At 32.5% G+C, this 19,690-nt stretch overlaps 1 long non-coding RNA gene across 1 annotated transcript; it reads right to left on the bottom strand.

The window, feature by feature from the left end:
- Nucleotides 1–352: 352 nt before the first annotated feature.
- Nucleotides 353–7,432, bottom strand: LOC127730635 (uncharacterized). Its single transcript, XR_007995204.1, has 2 exons — nucleotides 7,317–7,432; nucleotides 353–737 (listed from the first exon to the last, which is right to left on the bottom strand). It is a non-coding gene; the product is annotated as an uncharacterized LOC127730635 (long non-coding RNA).
- Nucleotides 7,433–19,690: the final 12,258 nt, after the last annotated feature.

Below are 19,690 nucleotides of genomic sequence, written 5' to 3'. Positions count from 1 at the left end.
AACAACTAGGATATAATTAATTTTTATTGATTGTCTGTGGGTCATGGTTTAGAAATTTACAATTAATAATTCGTGGAAAATACGTAATTTCAATGGAAAAATTCATTTTATCAATATGCTATGACACTCGTTTCTGAACTGTATGGCTTTTGGAGATATCGTCATGATCGCATCGGAAGCCAGATATTTAAAAACTGTGATTAGAAAAATTTTACATGCCATTTTAAGAATTTTAAAGTTTTTTCGGTAACAACGGCGTACATATATCACCGAAAGCATTAGGCTTCACAATGCTTCCTTAAAATCAAACCGAGAGTCACCAGATACTCATAAAGATACGCTTTGAGAATAATATGATAACTATACACTTTTTATTCAAACATATTAACTTTAACAACTCTTTAAGGTTTCAATATTAAAGAGATTCTTTAACTTGACACTAAATAGCCATGCACTCGAGGCAACATTTGTTCTTGATTGGTTGTAATTCAGTTCCAGAAGGACATTCTATGAATGGACAATCTACCGTATTGCATCCGGCTCTTGTTGGACGGTCCTCTGGGTTTCCGCCTTCATAGCACCAACAAAAATAACATGGATCCAACCATAACTCTCTTCCAAACTGAATATATTCATATTTTCCTTTAAACTCTGTCCAGCAATATTCAATGACAGGGTCAGCATGTATTGCATGTGCTGTGATCGTTATAACTAACAGATGTAGAAGCTTCATTTTCCTTTAAAAAATGTCAAAAAATTATAAGGCAGATGATTCTTAAAAGGAACTGCATAAGTAAATATTTTGTGATTGTATTAGGACTTCATATCCCAAAACTTATCTGCAAATTTTAATGATGAATTCGTTCAAATTTTCGATATATTTTGTTCAAACTTCGTTATATCACATCGAATAAATACAGGGTTATAGACACTATCATGACTGAAAACACATTACTTGTCTAAATGCGTATTAGAGGCAATACAGTTAGTACCGGTAAAGCTATGAAGGCCAATATTGCTACCAAATTTTAGGAAATAAAAATGATTGAGGATTCCAACTGGCGTCAAACTTGGCTGCCACTGTCAAAAACATTTTAAAACTTCACAAAATATTCACATAAAAACAATTGCTAGTATATTTAGAGTAAATGGTACCATTAATTATCTTCTCTAATTAAGACTGAGTTTGTTGCCGAAATCACCCTTTAGCATGGTTGCCAATGATACAAAAAAAAATAATTAAAAGAAATCTTTAAAAATAATTCTTCCAAACATTATTAATGATCCTTTGAAAGATTTCTGATGGAAAACCATGATAATAAAGGTGAAAAATTCTTTCGTTAGTGAATTGGTTGCCAACAAAACGGTTGAAACAATTTCCCCTTTATTGGTTCCACTCACAGAGTTACAAACTGGAAATTGAATATTAAACATTCTATATACTATAATAGACTACTTAAAACATGTTTCACATTCGTAGATATCCTCATACAGTAAAAATGCTATAAGACGCTCCATATTGCTATTGAAGGAATTTTGATACAAAATTGCAAGTTTTACATTTTTTGTCAGATTTGAAACGCTTAAAAAGACAAAACATAGCTTTGCCTAGAACATATTTTGGTTTGGATAAACGATGTGCTTCTAACTTGTTTCTTATACAGGCGATGAATACTCAAAATTTGCCAAAATTGCGGTTTTTGTCTATCTATGGGCATTTATAATTTGGTGATATATTAAGAACTAAGTCATATTATTGTTAGAACTTTAAAATACATACACTGGGTTGTAATACTGGTGTAATATGACTAGAAAATATAAATAAGAAGATGTGGTATGAGTGCCAATGAGACAACTCTCCACCCAAATGTGTAAAAAGTAAACAATTATTATAGATTTTTTACGGCCTTCAACACGGTGCCTTGGCTAACACCGAACAGCCAGCTATAAACGGCCCCAAAATGACTAGTGTAAAAACAATTCAAACAGGAAAACCAACTGTCTAATCTATATTATAAACGAGAAAAGATAAACACTTATGAACCACATCAACAAACGACAACCACTGAACAACAGGCTCCTGACTTAGGACAGGTGCATACAAATGCAGCGGGTTTAAACGTTTTAACAGGCGCCAACCTTCACCCTAACCTGAAACAGTAGTGTAACATTACAACATAAAAAGACACCTGTAAAATATCAATCGAAATGGCTTAACTCGATCAAAAGATATATAAACAAAAACAAGTAAACATACACTGAACGAATAAATTTGATCTATGCCACAATATAAATACAATGTTAATAAAAAAGATGTAAAACAATGTCAGAAAGACAACTCTAACCTAGGACAAAATGGCGTTAAATAAAATAACGTACACAGGTAAATTTAAATATTATAATTTTGTTGTTAGGAGTACGGAAATATTTTTTACAAAAAATAAATAAATTTGTTGTTCACAGTACGAGTACAGAAGTGAAAATTTATCGTCATACTAAATACTTATCAAAGGTGGTACATATCAAAAAAAGTGAGACGAGATATAACACAAAATAAGTAAACATTGAATAACAAAAATGCATTACAAATTGTGTCAACAGGTCAAATTAACACGAAAGTACAATTTGAGTGTACTCGCAGTTACTGAAAGCTAGTAAAAAGCCAAAAACAATTAATAATAAAAAAAATCATGCATCAGAGACTAAAATCAATTAAAACATATCCCAGGGATTTAGTGTGTTAACGCCATGGACAGTCAAAGAAGATATGACTTGTTCAATGCCAAAATAAAAGTATCGACAGGCAGTAGGATCGTTAGGATTTAACCTTATAATAAAGATGTATCATGTTATATATAGATAAAGCAATCTCTAAATAGAAAATAAACGTGGATGTGTATTTATACATCCCAAAAAAGCATTCGAAAATAATACAAATTTAGTTATGTTTTAATTTGTTGATGACAAAATCGATGTTAGTGCCAATGTAAACAATATTCAAAGGTCTCATTACAACATTAGTAAGATAACCTTTACTAATAAGTTTTTTTGAAGGTACGATGAGTTTACACGGATCACATAGTGATTTTCTCGCTTTTAGTACAATATTACCGTAAAATTTAGGATTTGAAATACCGTTTTTAATAAGTTTTCAGCCAAATTTACTAATCAAATCTTTGTATCTATGAAGGAATTTAGTAAATGTTTTAAGTAATCTATGGTACCGAAATCCCTGACTTAATAATTTTCCAGTGATGCATTGAGCCAAAGGAACATCGCCATCTAAAAAAAGGAAAATTAACAATAGCGAAAGGAAAATCGCCTCTTTTGTCGTAAAATTTAGTATGGAGTCTCCCTTTAGGAATTGAAATGTCTAAATCTAGAAAAGGACAACTACTACTGTTTAAGTTAGATTTATTTAAAGTAAGTTCCTTTGGGTAAACTTCGATAGTATATTTAGAGAACTCTGGATTATTTAACGACAAAATATCATCAAGATAACGGTAGGTATTGTTGAATGTGTCAACCAAATGTAACAATGACGTGTCTTTAGTGAGTTTGGCCATAAACTGTGATTCATAGCAATACAGGAATAAATCTGCTATTGAAGGGGCGCAATTAGTGCCCATAGGAATACCGTCTACATGTGTACCTGTCGAAACACTTTATCGCCGAAACGTACATATATAAAAAGTAAAATCACAAAAATACTGAACTCCGAGGAAAATTCAAAACGGAAAGTCCCTAATCAAATGGCAAAACCAAAAGCTGAAACACATCAAACGAATGGATAACAACCGTCATATTCCTGACTTGGTACAGGCATTTTCTTATGTAGAAATGGGGGATTAAACCTGGTTTTATAGCTAGCTAAACCTCTCACTTGCAAGAAAGTTGCATAAAATTCCATTATATTGACAACGATGTGTGAACAAAACAAATAGACACAATAGGTAAAAATGTCAAAAATTGGGGTACAGCAGTCAGCATTGTGTTATAATCTTAATCACTATAAAAACAAATAAATATGTAACAAAGAAACACAAAAAGGCATATAGGCAAAGCACATTAGCAAAAATGAAAGACAAGAATACAAAAATTATCATAACACAATGACGGTATGTTGTCCAGGAGAAAATTAATAGCTTCAATCATATCTTCACATTTCCAGTAAGTGTATCTAGCATACTTTCCTTTTTCGTGGAAGAAAAAGGCTTTAAACGAGTTACAGCAAATAAATTTGCAATGAGATTTTTCAAAAGACCATTTAATTAAATATGAAATTTGATTCTTGATAAGTATGTGTGGAAGTGTAGTGTAGAGAGTAGAAAAATCATAACTGTCAACAGAATTAAAAGGATCATCAAAAGCACGTATTTTATATAAAACTTCTAAAGAATTTTGAACACTCTAAAAATAATTAATACCATTATTTTCATAAACTTCATTACAAAAGTTAATAACAAGTTCTTTGATAGTATTAAGGGAGGTAGTTAGAATCACTGGCAGATTAGTAGTAGAACACTTACTAGATACGGAGATGAAACGAAATTTAAATGGTTGTTTGTGTAATTTAGGTAACCAGCACATAGTCGGGACTTTCAAATGTTCGGAAGAGGCATTAAGCTGGGTAGTGGCAGTGATATGCATGTTTACAATTTGACTCTCTGTGGAACGTACGGACCTGAATGTAGAAGAATTGATAATTTCTTTTTGGAGAACTTTTGTGTAGTATATGCGTCACACCTCCACTACATTTTTGGCTGCTTTGTCTGCCGGTACGAACACAAACCGCTTTGCGAGTACTTGGCGTTTATTTTTATTCTAGAAATGGGTATACCATGAACCCTATTATTAATTTCAGAATTGTTTTCAAAATGAGATATACGAATATCAACAGTATTCATAATTTTATTCAAATAACTGTCTAAAGATTTTTATCAGATTTTTCACGTTTACAACAATTTTTACAGTAGGCAGACAGAGCGTCTTTAATGACCTGACGACACTGCTTCCAATCTATAATAGATGGAGGACGATATTTAGGTCCTTTCTTAAGAAAAGTTTTGACCTCACGGTCTTCAACGATGTCGAGGTCTCCTGTAATGACATGACCATAGGGAACATATCTAAAACTAGATGTTTCACAGTCTCAAGTTGAAGGAGCACTATTTTCTATATTGACGTCTGATGTTACTGACGTATACTTAAAAATCAAACTTCTGCTGTTTTTTTGTACGAATACGAAATAATAGGTGGTTCTGTATTATCAAAATATGGAGGTATTTGGCTATGGATGGTAGAGTCAATGAATATACTAGATAAGTTAATAAAATCAATACCTCTATTTATATATTTTAATTTAAAAAAATGCCGTTTATGACATTCAGGTTTATTGATACTAGAAAACAGCCTGTGATGACAAAAGGCTGTCATAATACGAGTGTTTTCATACAACGGGCTGAAAAATGAAATTTCATCACACTCCAGAAAAATATCATATAGTTTACTTATTGGTATATGGCCAAGTTTGCATAATAACTGATGTACCATTATTTTTTATTATAGATAACAGATCAGCAAGTGTATAATAATTTATACGATGATTAATACGTAGATTATGGTTTTTTCGTTTACCATGAAACCTATTATTTCTTAGCCGTTTATCGACAATATTCATGACATCGATAGAAGTTTTTGATATGTTCCCCTGTCCCAATATTTTGGCATTGAGACCGAAAATATAAGCTGTTTTAAGTCTTTTTATCTAATATAGTTCGCGAACTTCGTGGAATTTTTCAAATTGTTTGTGTGAATGTCCTGGTTGTTTCGGAACGGTTTCAAGCGTTTGGAATTTTATGAATTTTAGATTGTGATTATGTTTATCTAAATGTTGGTATATCAAACTGTTGAATGTTTTAGGTCTTCGAAAGCGGTAAAGGTGCTCTTGATTTCTTCTGTAATATTCTCGTCCCGTCTGTCCCACATAATGAATACCACACTTAGGCTGGGTTCAAGTTACCAAATAAATAAGGTTTTGGGGTTTTCAGGTAATGTCACAGGAAAAGGAGAGCGAAAAAGCTCTCCCGTTCACTGTTGACCTAACCGTATTGTGTGCAGTTAATCTGAAACAGTTCAGTCATTTTCTGGCATTGCACGGGAAAATTTGTGGATATCCACGTGCATTTTTGTTTAACAATCTGGCTGCAGAGGCACTGCCTCCTTTGACACAATTGTACACAGTGCTAAATGTAGTAGAGTAATTTTGATAGGCTGCTGTAGAATTTATATTAGAAATACGATTTTTTAAGCACGTGGATAAGCTTGAAAGATGTGTTGAAAATGGCCCTGTTGTAAAATAACTTCAGGGAAAATTTATCCTATAACTCTTTTGATACAATCATGATTTTTTTTAAAGGCATTTTAACTACAAAACTGATCACGAACAGTCACAATTGGGTCTTAGACCAAAGTCATGTTAAATTTTACTGTCTACCTCTCAAGAACATACTTTTACGTTGCTGATTTTCAGATCAATGCTGGTATACAGCTGGCGTTAGTGTTATGCATAAATGCAAGGAGAGAAATATAGGCTCCTCTTATCTTTTAAAATAAATGATACAATTTCAAATTCTTTCGATGTTTCCATTCATTCCACGATAAAGATAATCGGGTTTGATGAGATTTAAAGTCTTGCAGTAACTATTATATCACAAAAAAAGATTCCGTATGATTGACAATGAGACGAGAATGTAAAAAACTATAATACGAACGGCGAACAATTGAAAAGGGAAAAACCAACGGTCTGATTTACACTAAAACAAATATGGCACACAACAACCTACAAAACCCTCTGACAGTGCTATAACAGCACAATACAAGAAAAAACTGTAAAAAATAAAGTAAAGGCATTGACTTATTATATCGACACGAAGCACACCAGAAAAATGAACCCCCCCCCCCCCCCCCAAAAAAAAACAACACAAATTACCGACCTAAGAGTATTTGCAGTTCCTGAAAGATCGTTCAAAGCCCATTTCGATTAATATATAAACCATGTTTTATTATTTTTCAATACTGTCAGGAAAATTCACTGTAGTAGTATTTAACCATATCATTTTTTATATATGCTCCAACAATTGCAGCTGTTTTCTTGTTCGGAAGGATATCCGTCTTTCCAATGTCATTCACCATGCCAACCAGATGTGGTCAAATGTTCACAATGAGGGTTCTGTAACAATAGTTTTTTTTTCGCGGATATTGCTGCATTTGGCCGTGATTGTGGTATATTAATAATAAAAGTATTAAAATCATACCTTGAATTACACAGATTTCTCCAACTTAGATGATATTAAAAGAAACGGAAAAATTTAGTACAAGTTATGAATATCAAATGTACATATGATTACATATTCATAGACATAATTATTGGTTATTACCATTTACATTTAATTGCTATCTTGTTTTGTAATCATTTGTGATGAAGTTACTCATACATAATTTTACTGACATTTTTTTATATTGTCTATATTGCTTGAATGTCTAAATATCAGGTTACTGAATATTTCTGATATTTTCATATTTCAACATAACCGCTTAATGTTCCGCTTAATTATTACAAATTGTTTTAAAATGGAAATGGAATTTTCTAAGCACTTTTACGTTTCATTAAATTGGATCAATTTTTGTCTCATGATGAACCATACAATAGAAAATATAGATGATATATGTTATATCAAAGAATGTGTTTCACAAAATATCATTGTAAAAATTATTAAATTGAAGCATCCCGTGACCTAAAAGAAAAATAAGTTTGACACTACAGACAATAGACAGTGCAAATATAAATCCTCGCCTTAAAATAGAGTGTATTCCCTTTATAAAATATGTAACTTACAAAATAAAATTAATGTTGCGAGGCATGAAATACAAAAATGAGGTCATTTGAGGTACGACCTCTCAAAACAAAAGATCAAACGTCAGAATATAAAATCCCAAAATAATAAAGATGAAAGACAGAAAATGGCGGCCTAAGATATGGCAACATTAATTTAATGGTCTTTGTCAAGGATGTCATTACTTCTTTGTCGGTATTTTTTTTTTTGTACCACTGAGGATGGAATATGAGTTCCCGCGGGACCCATGCGCTTATTAGTTGGTGCTTAGGTAAAAACATAATTTCAACTTCTTAAATTTTGTGCTTGTAATCAGACTTAAGGTTTTAACTATTCCACGATTTTGTATGTCTTATTAAGGCCCTATTTGTTTCGCATCACGATGCTAATCTATTAGTTTAATACCATATAAATGCCATCTTGAATCTTTAAAATAACAAAAGTTAGTTCTGATTGGTTTCGAAATGATGCTGCTTAGATTCTATTGGCTTAAATGAGTAGAAGAATTCGGGATGTCTTACGGAAAGGAGATACAAAAAATATACAAGGAAGATAAGGATCTGGATTGAATAAACTAACAGTATGAGTATTCGGTACCTGGGGTGAGTTCAATATCCTAGCAGCTACATAGGTCTACGTCGATTTTGACTACTGAACGTATAGCTAGCCTAGCCACTAAAAAGATCTAGATAGCCTAAACTATCATGCTATCTAGAGAATCCAAAATGGCGTCCGATAAGTTATTATTAATGACGTCATTTGGATAGCATACACTACCAATAATTATACCACACGTTTATTGTACATTTCTACCCTTTTGTAAATCAGAAGTGAACGGCTACATGATGAAATTGTAATGTTCTACTTTTGGTAAATTCAGTACTGATATTTTTTGTACTGTAACAGTACTGATTTTTGCTGTACTGTAACAGTACTGATTTTTTTCAGTACTGTAGCAGTACTGATTTCTACAGTACTGTAACAGTACTGATTTTTTTTTCTATATTGTAGCAGTACTGATTTTTGCTGTACTGTAACGGTACCGAGTTTTTCAGTACTGTAACAGTACCGAGTTTTTCAGTACTGTAACAGTACTGAGTTTGTCAGTACTGTAACAATACTGAGTTTTTCAGTTCTGTAACAATACTGATTTTTGCATTACTGTAAATAGTACTGTTTTAGCTCACCTGGCCTGAAAGGCCAAGTGAGCTTTTTTTCATCACTTGGCGTCCGTCGTCCGTCGTCCGTCGTCGTCGTCGTCCGTTAACTTTTACAAAAATCTTCTCCTCTGAAACTACTACGCCAAATTTAACCAAACTTAGCCACAATCATCATTAGGGTATTTAGTTTTAAAAATGTGTCCGATGACCCCGCCTGCCAACCAACATGGCCGACATGGCTAAAAAAAGAAAGGGGCAAAATGCAGTATTTGGCTTATATCTCTAAAACTAAAGCAAAAGTATAATGGTTGCATTATTTCATGCATCAATTGTAAACAAAAATATTAGGTGAGCGACACAGGCTCCTTGGATCCTCTAGTTTTTCAGTGTGTTTCATAGACTGTAAAATTGAGAACGGAAATGGGGACTGTGTCAAAGAGACAACAACCCGACCAAAGAGCAGAAAACAGTCGAAGGCTCCTAAAGTAAGGAACATAGAGAAGTTCTCGCTCGGACACACACTCCATTATCTTGTATATTATAAAAGCATAAACCTGAAGCACGGGGAGGCACTCTACTGTCTCCCCGTGCTTCAGATTTTGATTTATTTCCCCATCGAATCAGTACTTACTTTTTAGTGCTCACCAATCATTTCACATTTGTTTAGGTAGGTGAATCTATTAACAATTCACATCATCGAAATGGAAGTTCCTGTAGCCAACATGTATTTTTGAAGAGAAATTTTTGGATTTAAAATTGGAAATTTGATGTTTTAAAGACATAATTATTAAAGTACGTTTTTCGTCGATTTTGTGTGGTTTTTATACAAACGTTTATCTAGTTTTAGAAAATTCAATGAGTGATATTTAAGATAACTACAGAGATAAATGCATTATTTTTTGAATTTATAGATATAGTTCAATGAGCCAAAGTTGTATGCAAAGTTTTACCAAAATTTGTAACATAGCCAATTTACTGTTCCTTGACCTTAAGTAAATGATACAGTCCGTCTTTGTTAGTATCGTTTTTAAGGATGTTAGTTCACATTCAATCACTGTTTCCATAATTATTGTATTACATTTTTATAGCTGACTATGCGGTATGAGTTTTGCTCATTGTTGAAATCCGTACGGTGACCTATAGTTGTTAACTTCTATGTTATTTTGTCTCTGGTGGAGAGTTGTCTCATTGGCAATTATACCACATCTTCTTATTTTTATATGTATATTTAAAAGAACGCTTTGGTTAATTTTTTATACTATTTTCATAGATTGAGTGTGGCTTGTATTTTATTTTGAATGCATTATTTATATATATATAATTTCTTAATACCACAAGATAAACGTGACCTATCCTGACCTATCCTGATTGACTTATCCATATTCCTGACCATAATATACTTTTCAAATACTTACTGAGAAAAACTTGTTCAGAAATTATATAAATTAGTCTGTCGATTAAATAATACAAGTTACATAACTTTGAGAAATGTTTCAAATTATTAAATCAATTAATCCCAACTTTGATGTGAAGAAGTGCTTCTGCTGATTTTTTTAGGTTGGAATTAAGCAAGCCTTAAACTATTACTGCATAATCTGATCCCGTATACTTTTTTGTCTCTTTCTGAAAATGCTAGAGAACGTTCTTCTTGATCAAATACCAACACCTGACAGGGTATTTCATCAAGTGTACCATATTTTTTTTTCTCCAATAAGGTTTTGTGTGAATGTTTGTAAATATGAGTATTGCAGAGATTTCAAGTGTATTGTCAGATCAGGTGTATGAGTATGTGTACGTATTATACTTTTATAACATGATGTCTAAAATCAAGTTTCTTGTGCCGTTAAAAAACGTACACGTTAACTGTATTCACCATGATTGCTGTGCACAATTGCAATGATTAAAACTTTTTTTTTTTTTAATTTTAATATTTTTTTTTAAATTTTAACATAATGCATAGGAACCACATTGTATTAATCCTGCACAATTCAGTCTCACGTGTGATATTTTTTGCTACATGTAGATTGGTTATTCCAGATGACACCCTAGTTCTAATATGAGCCCATTATAAGCATTCATCTTTTATGTTTTGGTACTTGTACGAAACTCGGGATTGCATGGTTCACGATTACTGTTATCTTCTCTAATTTAGAATATAGCAAAGTGCTCTCGACCAATGAAATTGTAGGATTTGATGTCTCTTAATTGTGAATAATGAATGTAAATCATGTTCTTAGTAAGGGATTATCCTATTATTTGGGTCTATTTACAGTTCAAAACAAAGAGTTTCTATAAATGGTTTACAACTGCCCCGAAGCAAATTTATCAGATTGAAAGGATTTATCACAAAGTGATTGAAACTGACTTAAAGTTGAATTGTGAAACAAAAAAATCAAAATAAGTTGAAGTCTACTGGTGCAGTAAAACTGGTACCTTTAATGTTATTATGAAAATATTAATAACTTTAAATTACTAAAAAAATAAACAATATCAAAGCAATGCAAAAAAAGAAAAAATAAAGAAAAAAAAGTTTTAAAATCAAAAACAACCTTAATCTTTAGCTTTCAAAAACTCTGATAACTGGACTAGTGGTTGGGAAGAATAGTTATTTCCAATATTCCGTTAAAATTAAAAAAAAAGGAATTTAATTTAAGTTTTGAATATATTTAAAACTTTTAAAGGCATTTTATTTGAACATTCCCCTGTTATAATGAAATAGTATTTGATTTAAGAAGCCGGACCAAAATATTGGCTGTGAACATAAAATTAGTTGTAACTCCAATATAGTTATTTATTTAAACTGTAAATAAAAAAAGGATAATTCCTCACTAAAATATTACATGATATACATTCATGCTCACAATCAGGAAACATATACAATTCCTACCTTTTCTTTGGACTGTTGTCACCTAATGTCTATAACGCATTTTTTTTAATATTTCCCAAATTATAAGAATGTCCTTACATCACTAAAACTAATTCATAAATGAAATGCCAAAAAGGGAAGTCATGCATCAATTATAAACATTGCACTGACAAAGACACTAATTCTTGAATACAACCAATCAAGAGATCATTTGAGCCTTGAGCACTTTACAATATTCTAAGTTTGTAAGAGAATGATAATCCCTTACTTCGTATATGTAAGAGAATGATAATCCCTTTCTTCATGATTAAGTACGAGCGTTAGCGAGTACTTATCATGAAGTAAGGGATTATCATTCTCTTACAAACTTAGAATATTGTAAAGTGCTCAAGGCTCAAATGATCTCTTAATTGGTTGTATCTAATTAAGAAAAGGCTTTGATTTCGAAAAGACATTAACACAATAGTTTAAGTTATAGATACAATGAATAAGCGTTGATTCATGAAAAACAAACAATTCACCCTCCGGGCTCATGGTTTCTTTTTCAAGAATCAACGCTTATTTATTGTATCTATATTACATCTTTAACTTTCACATCGAAAGTTCCATTTCAGCTCCAATATCCTATGTTGTTAATTATTCTGTGGAAAGAACATGAAATGACTTTATGGGGGCTATTAAACTTTCTTATGTCTCCTTATTTCTGTGTTATGTTAATAGAAAAAGAATGCACAACTATTATAGGGAATGGTCATTAAAATGTACTTATTACTTTATACACTTCATGTATATATATAATCGATCCAAGTTGAAATTTATTCCTAAATAAAAAAATGAAAATATAATAATTATATCCATCATCCCGGGAGTATTGGTGTTTGCCAGTGGTAAATATTTCATGCACGTGTAGCTTCAATCATCAGTCCATTTGCGTGATCTTTATGGTCAGGTTCGTGAAACTTTCGCACCCCCCATAAAAAAACAACAACAACAACAACAACAAAAGGACATTTAAATATACTCATGACTATATATAAAAGTACATACGTATAATAGATTGAAGTGGAAATTCAATTTAATAGAAAGTATATATACACATGTATTCACTGTCAATTATCCCGGAATTATTAGTGTCTGATGTCAGTCCGTATGTGATCTTTATTGCCAAGTTCCAGATGATTGCTCCTTTAACATGTTTAAGATCAAAAGTATTTTTAGGTAGATCATTTTCCATACTCCTATGAATAGCGTATGAATATTTGATCAATCATTTGCTGATACATATGTCCTCAGCTTGAAAAAAAAAAGAAACAAATACTCTCCATTGCTTGTAAATGAAAAAAATAAGAAATTAAAATATGTCACAGACATCCATCTTCATACAAAATGTATAACAATATAAAAATGAGAAGACTGTGGTATGAATACCATAAGACAATTCTCTACCAGAGACCAAATGACATAGAAGGTAACAAATAGACCCCCGTACGTCCTTCAACAATGAACAAACCCCACATTTGTGTTAAAGTAAATATGGATACAATTTCATAATTAACAAAGAATGGAATGTTAAGTCTCGGTTTCACAAATAAATGAAGCCACGGTAAAAAAAAAAATCGGTCAAAATATGTACAATTAAGGTATCCGCACAAGTGGGATCGGGAAGAAGAAAAAGAAGTGGGAAGTGGGAAAAAATTATTGTGTGACAAGAAAACAGGATGTGGGGGTAATGAACATCCCTTGTCGGGCGGATCCGGCCATTTCTTAAAGGGGGTTCCAAACCAGGAGAAAGAGGGTTCCAAATATATGTCCCTATTCAAATGCATTGATCGTCAAAAAAGGGAGGTTCCAACCCCCGGACTCCTTTCTTTTGAACTGTTGAAATCTCAGTGCGCGTGCAAAAAAAAACGTTTGTAAACAATGAATGACGTAATGTCATAAATCCAATCACATAAACGTTTTACATAGGCAATTATATATTCCAGCGCTTTTGTGATTACGATAATAATATCAAGGCAAGATTTTGAGACAACAGCAGAGAACATGTTGTTCTACCAGACACTTGCAGACCGTCTTAAAGCTACAGAAACAGACGATTGCCACGACAAGTCACATATGGAAGGTCCTTTTCGAATCATCTACGGATTGCTGCTGTTCATGTATGTTTTACGATCACCAATAATCGAAACAATTTTCAAAGAATGTCTTCTTTCATCATACTTTTACCTGTTTTATTTTGTGAACATCCTGATACATATTATTTGGTCTTCTGTTTTTAAAAAAAAAACCAAACCAGGCCTATTTCAATGCACTTTTTGAGTGCTAAGTCAATATGTTTTGGAACACAAATAAGTCACACTTCATGTAATAAGAAAATACATTCCAGTGATTAAAATGCAAGTCTGATAGAGATTGCTTAGCAGTTCAAAGGATAAAACTTTTATGTCTCCATATACATGGAATATTTGTGTTAACTTTTACAGGAGGCCTTCATCACAAAAATAATAGAATATTAACAATGAATGATTTTTTCCAGTCATCTTGATTTAAGGTTGTGCACAGACAGTATAAAATTACCTTACCTTTTTGTTTCAGGTAACGTCAAACATTTAACTGAAAGAGAATAGTTAATCCAGTCAAATTCACAGCTGAATTAACCAAAATTGCTTTTTCAAACAAACAGAATTAAAGAAATGAGTACTTTTACAGTACAGCAAAAATCAGTACTGTTACAGTACTGAAGAAATCAATACTGTTACAGTACAGCAAAAACTAATACTGTGACAGTACTGAAAAAATCAGTACTGTTACAGTAAAGCAAAAATCAGTACTGTTACAGTACTAAAAACATCAGTACTGAATTTACCAAAAGTAGAACATTACAATTTTATCATGTAGCCGTTCAGTACTGATTTACAAGAGGGTAGAAATGTACAATTAATAAACGTGTGATATAATTCTTGGTAGTGTAGCAATTTAGCATATCGTGCAACATAGATAGATATCTAGGACAAAGCAGCTAGCAAGCTGCTATGATATTAAACGCAACCCTGGTCGATGAGTTGTATTGCTATAGGATTGCGTCAAATACACATTATTTTGTAAGCGATGATTGAAACTTTTATTATTATGTTTTCTTATAGTATACGGTTTAGACAGTATGTGTCTAAAACGTGCACTTAAGTAAGTACAACAAAACAACACGCAAGCATATAAAGTCAGCAATGTATTTGTGTAACCTTTGGAACACAGTTAATTCAAAGCATCTTTAGCTTACGATGAAATCAAGAGTATCACATTTACCTGAAATAAACGGTATCGCGTGTCAGTCTAATAAATCATAACCACAAAACTAAAAGCTGACGTAATTTATGATACTGCGAAGAAATGTTAAAATTGTGATCTTGAGGCTTTCGTTCCTTTTAGATTGTTTGCTTTTCGAACTATTGTACACGTGTCGCGTGAACAAAAATCGTTAATATATATATAAACAAGTCTAAATTGAAAACAACGTTCAAACCTATGATTGCGTTGGATAAAAACCGCAATTTTTAAACGTGTGCATGCAAAACAAATTTCTTGTTAGAGGGGTCTAAATACAACACAAACAACATTTTCCAAAAGACCAAAAAAGTGAACAAGTAAATTTTATTAAAACGCATTTGACTAACAGGTCGAACAACAAATGTTTTAAACCCTGCCGACTGCCATTGGCGATTGCCAAATAAACGGATCACCAGGTGTAATAAATGGATCTTATTTATAAATTAATACCAAACAGGAAACAATAAACTTGCGGCAAAGATGGTATACCGCAAACAAAAGGTGCAAAGATTTTTGTACACCATATCCGGATTTCGACAATTAATGTCTCTTCAGTGATGTTAGGAATCGAAACGGTATTTGGAAGGCCATATAATTTACTTCAATTTAGGATAGACTCTTGAATTTTGAGGAGTCAAAATAGGATGAACGGATCATATAAACCCGAAGGCAAATATAATACAAGCCCAAACGAAAAAATATAAACAAGTCTAAATTGAAAACAACGTTCAAACCTATGATTGCGTTGGATAAAAACCGCAATTTTTATACGTGTGCATGCAAAACAAATTTCTTGTTAGAGGGGTCTAAATACAACACAAACAACATTTTCCAAAAGACCAAAAAAGTGAACAAGTAAATTTTATTAAAACGCATTTGACTAACAGGTCGAACAACAAATGTTTTTAAACCCTGCAGACTGCCATTGGCGATTGCCAAATAAACGGATCACCAGGTGTAATAAATGGATCTTATTTATAAATTAATACCAAACAGGAAACAATAAACTTGCGGCAAAGATGGTATACCGCAAACAAAAGGTGCAAAGATTTTTGTACACCATATCCGGATTTCGACAATTAATGTCTCTTCAGTGATGTTAGGAATCGAAACGGTATTTGGAAGGCCATATAATTTACCTCAATTTAGGATAGACTCTTGAATTTTGAGGAGTCAAAATAGGATGAACGGATCATATAAACCCGAAGGCAAATATAATACAAGCCCAAACGAAAAAATATAAACAAGTCTAAATTGAAAACAACGTTCAAACCTATGATTGCGTTGGATAAAAACCGCAATTTTTAAACGTGTGCATGCAAAACAAATTTCTTGTTAGAGGGGTCTAAATACAGCACAAACAACATTTTCCAAAAGACCAAAAAAGTGAACAAGTAAATTTTATTAAAACGCATTTGACTAACAGGTCGAACAACAAATGTTTTTAAACCCTGCCGACTGCCATTGGCGATTGCCAAATAAACGGATCACCAGGTGTAATAAATGGATCTTATTTATAAATTAATACCAAACAGGAAACAATAAACTTGCGGCAAAGATGGTATACCGCAAACAAAAGGTGCAAAGATTTTTGTACACCATATCCGGATTTCGACAATTAATGTCTCTTCAGTGATGTTAGGAATCGAAACGGTATTTGGAAGGCCATATAATTTACCTCAATTTAGGATAGACTCTTGAATTTTGAGGAGTCAAAATAGGATGAACGGATCATATAAACCCGAAGGCAAATATAATACAAGCCCAAACGAAAAAATATAAACAAGTCTAAATTGAAAACAACGTTCAAACCTATGATTGCGTTGGATAAAAACCGCAATTTGTATACGTGTGCATGCAAAACAAATTTCTTGTTAGAGGGGTCTAAATACAGCACAAACAACATTTTCCAAAAGACCAAAAAAGTGAACAAGTAAATTTTATTAAAACGCATTTGACTAACAGGTCGAACAACAAATGTTTTTAAACCCTGCCGACTGCCATTGGCGATTGCCAAATAAACGGACCACCAGGTGTAATAAATGGATCTTATTTATAAATTAATACCAAACAGGAAACAATAAACTTGCGGCAAAGATGGTATACCGCAAACAAAAGGTGCAAAGATTTTTGTACACCATATCCGGATTTCGACAATTAATGTCTCTTCAGTGATGTTAGGAATCGAAACGGTATTTGGAAGGCCATATAATTTACCTCAATTTAGGATAAACTCTTGAATTTTGAGGAGTCAAAATAGGATGAACGGATCATATAAACCCGAAGGCAAATATAATACAAGCCCAAACGAAAAAATATAAACAAGTCTAAATTGAAATATGCTTATGTAGGAAATAGTATTATACAGTAGTTTATATTAGTTAGGTTGCACTCTACCACGATACCACTTTGGCTGTATGCTTATGTAGGAAATAGTATTATACAGCAGTTTACATTAGTTAGGTTGCACGATACCACGAGACCACTTGGGCTAGTATTATACAGTAGTTTATATTAGTTAGGTTGCACGCTACCACGAGACCACTTTGACTATATGCTTATGTAGGAAAACAACTCAAGGGTGAAAGGAAATCAAATCCCGATAGTTGTTACCATCGTTAAAAATCGTGTAGCTTTGATATATCTATACTTTTTGTAGCCTTCTTTTCATCGATTTTGAACCAAACACTGTTATCACCTGGAAAAAAACCGTTCTGGATACTGGAAGACAGGAATTATTCTAAACATTGAAATTAATGCAAAGGGGAAAGTGTACACCGTTGAGGAATGCGAGAACAAGAAGATTCAACAAAATATTTTATAGCCCTTTTTCAATTTAAGATCGCATTTTAAAATTCAAACCTATCGACAAAAAGTAACCAAAAGACATCTGGTGGTAGGAAATAGTCTTCAACAATAGTCAGACGCCTGCACAATGTGTTAATATGCAGAAACACTGGTAATAGTGACAGTGTGCCGAATTAACTACTCAGTCTGTGTATCTGTTAGTTTGTCTGTCTGTCCGTAGGCACTTCTTTGTCGTACCAGAAGTCAATTTTGCGTCAATCGATTGCCATAATTTTTAAAATGTGAAGGAAGCTTTTAGTAATATGTTTATTTTCTGAATGCAAACTAGCAAGATATTTCATACATTTACCGCAAGATATTTTTCTGCAGGTTATAAAAGCTCGAACGTTCAGAAGAAAACGCCGTATTTGTTGAACCGTATGGAGGACAGAGCCCGCCAGTTTTCGATTTTAAACGTAACTGTTTAACTAATATATTCGAAATATTCAACTTGAATGTAAATGTTGCACCATATGGGAGAATAGAGTCTATCAGCTTTCTCAACTACAGCCGATCCAGTATTAAATATTTAAATAATTGTTCATGTAGATATTGTTAACATTCTGGATATAGTATCTAAAACTGTTCATTATTCTCATGGGCGTAGAATAAATCGCAACTAGAGAAAATTTCGTACCAACAATACAAATATTTCGGACCTAATTACTATTTCAAAAATACATTGGCAGACATTATCTGCTTACCAATCTCTGTTCTTTACCTGTTAATGAATTACATCAAATTTTGGAGGATTGCAACACAATTCCATATTGCAGTCCTAAGTATGAAATCGTCCAGATTATAATTGCATATTGTTATTCTAAACTGTTTCCCAAAATTGATCACCCTGAAGATCAGAAAAATATTTCATTAAAATCAAATAAAGGTTTTGGTTTTGTAAATATTGCTGGTTTTCTGAATGATCATTCCGTTAAAGAACAAATTCCTGGTTATTTTGATAATACTGAGATCCCTCTTATTTGTTATGTTTACAAAAAACCTACCCGGAAATATGCGTTTAGTTATAGCGAAGTGTGTTAAGATGTTAATATCAGTGACAATACACCTACGTTTTGAAATTGCAGTAATTCCATATTCATTTATGGCCCCATTTCCCATGTTATAACAGGAGACAATAACGTCCCCGTCAATTATTAATTGGAATGAGTGTCGTAACATCATCCACAACTCACTCCGTACTTACTGTACGAAATGGATAAAACGAGAAAAAGCTGACAAAAATCCTTAGATTCTTTTTTTAATTCAGTAATGAACATAATTGATATTCGTATTAAACATTTTAAAGAACATTTTACTCCTAACAACAACCACAATAGCCCTATTTCTCGTATCAAATATAAGCTAAAAGAACTCGCCAAGGAATTTGTTTTTGTCCCGGCTGATAAGGCTGTCAATAATATCATTATTGTATGACGTAAATTTTACATTGAGGTTCTGCAAAAGGAAATCACGAATTCACCAACATTCCAACTGACTCCATTTTCGGAAAATGACATCTGTAACAAACATAAACTTTTGGCTACCTCTTTGCAAGCAGAACCGAATAACATGAAAGTTCCAAATATGTACTGGCTTCC

This window comes from Mytilus californianus, unplaced genomic scaffold, assembly GCF_021869535.1.
Source record: "Mytilus californianus isolate M0D057914Y unplaced genomic scaffold, xbMytCali1.0.p SCAF_2, whole genome shotgun sequence".
Classification (NCBI taxonomy): Eukaryota; Metazoa; Mollusca; class Bivalvia; order Mytilida; family Mytilidae; genus Mytilus; species Mytilus californianus.
Note: the sequence above shows the minus strand (reverse complement) of the source record. Positions and strands in the feature narration are given on the sequence as shown.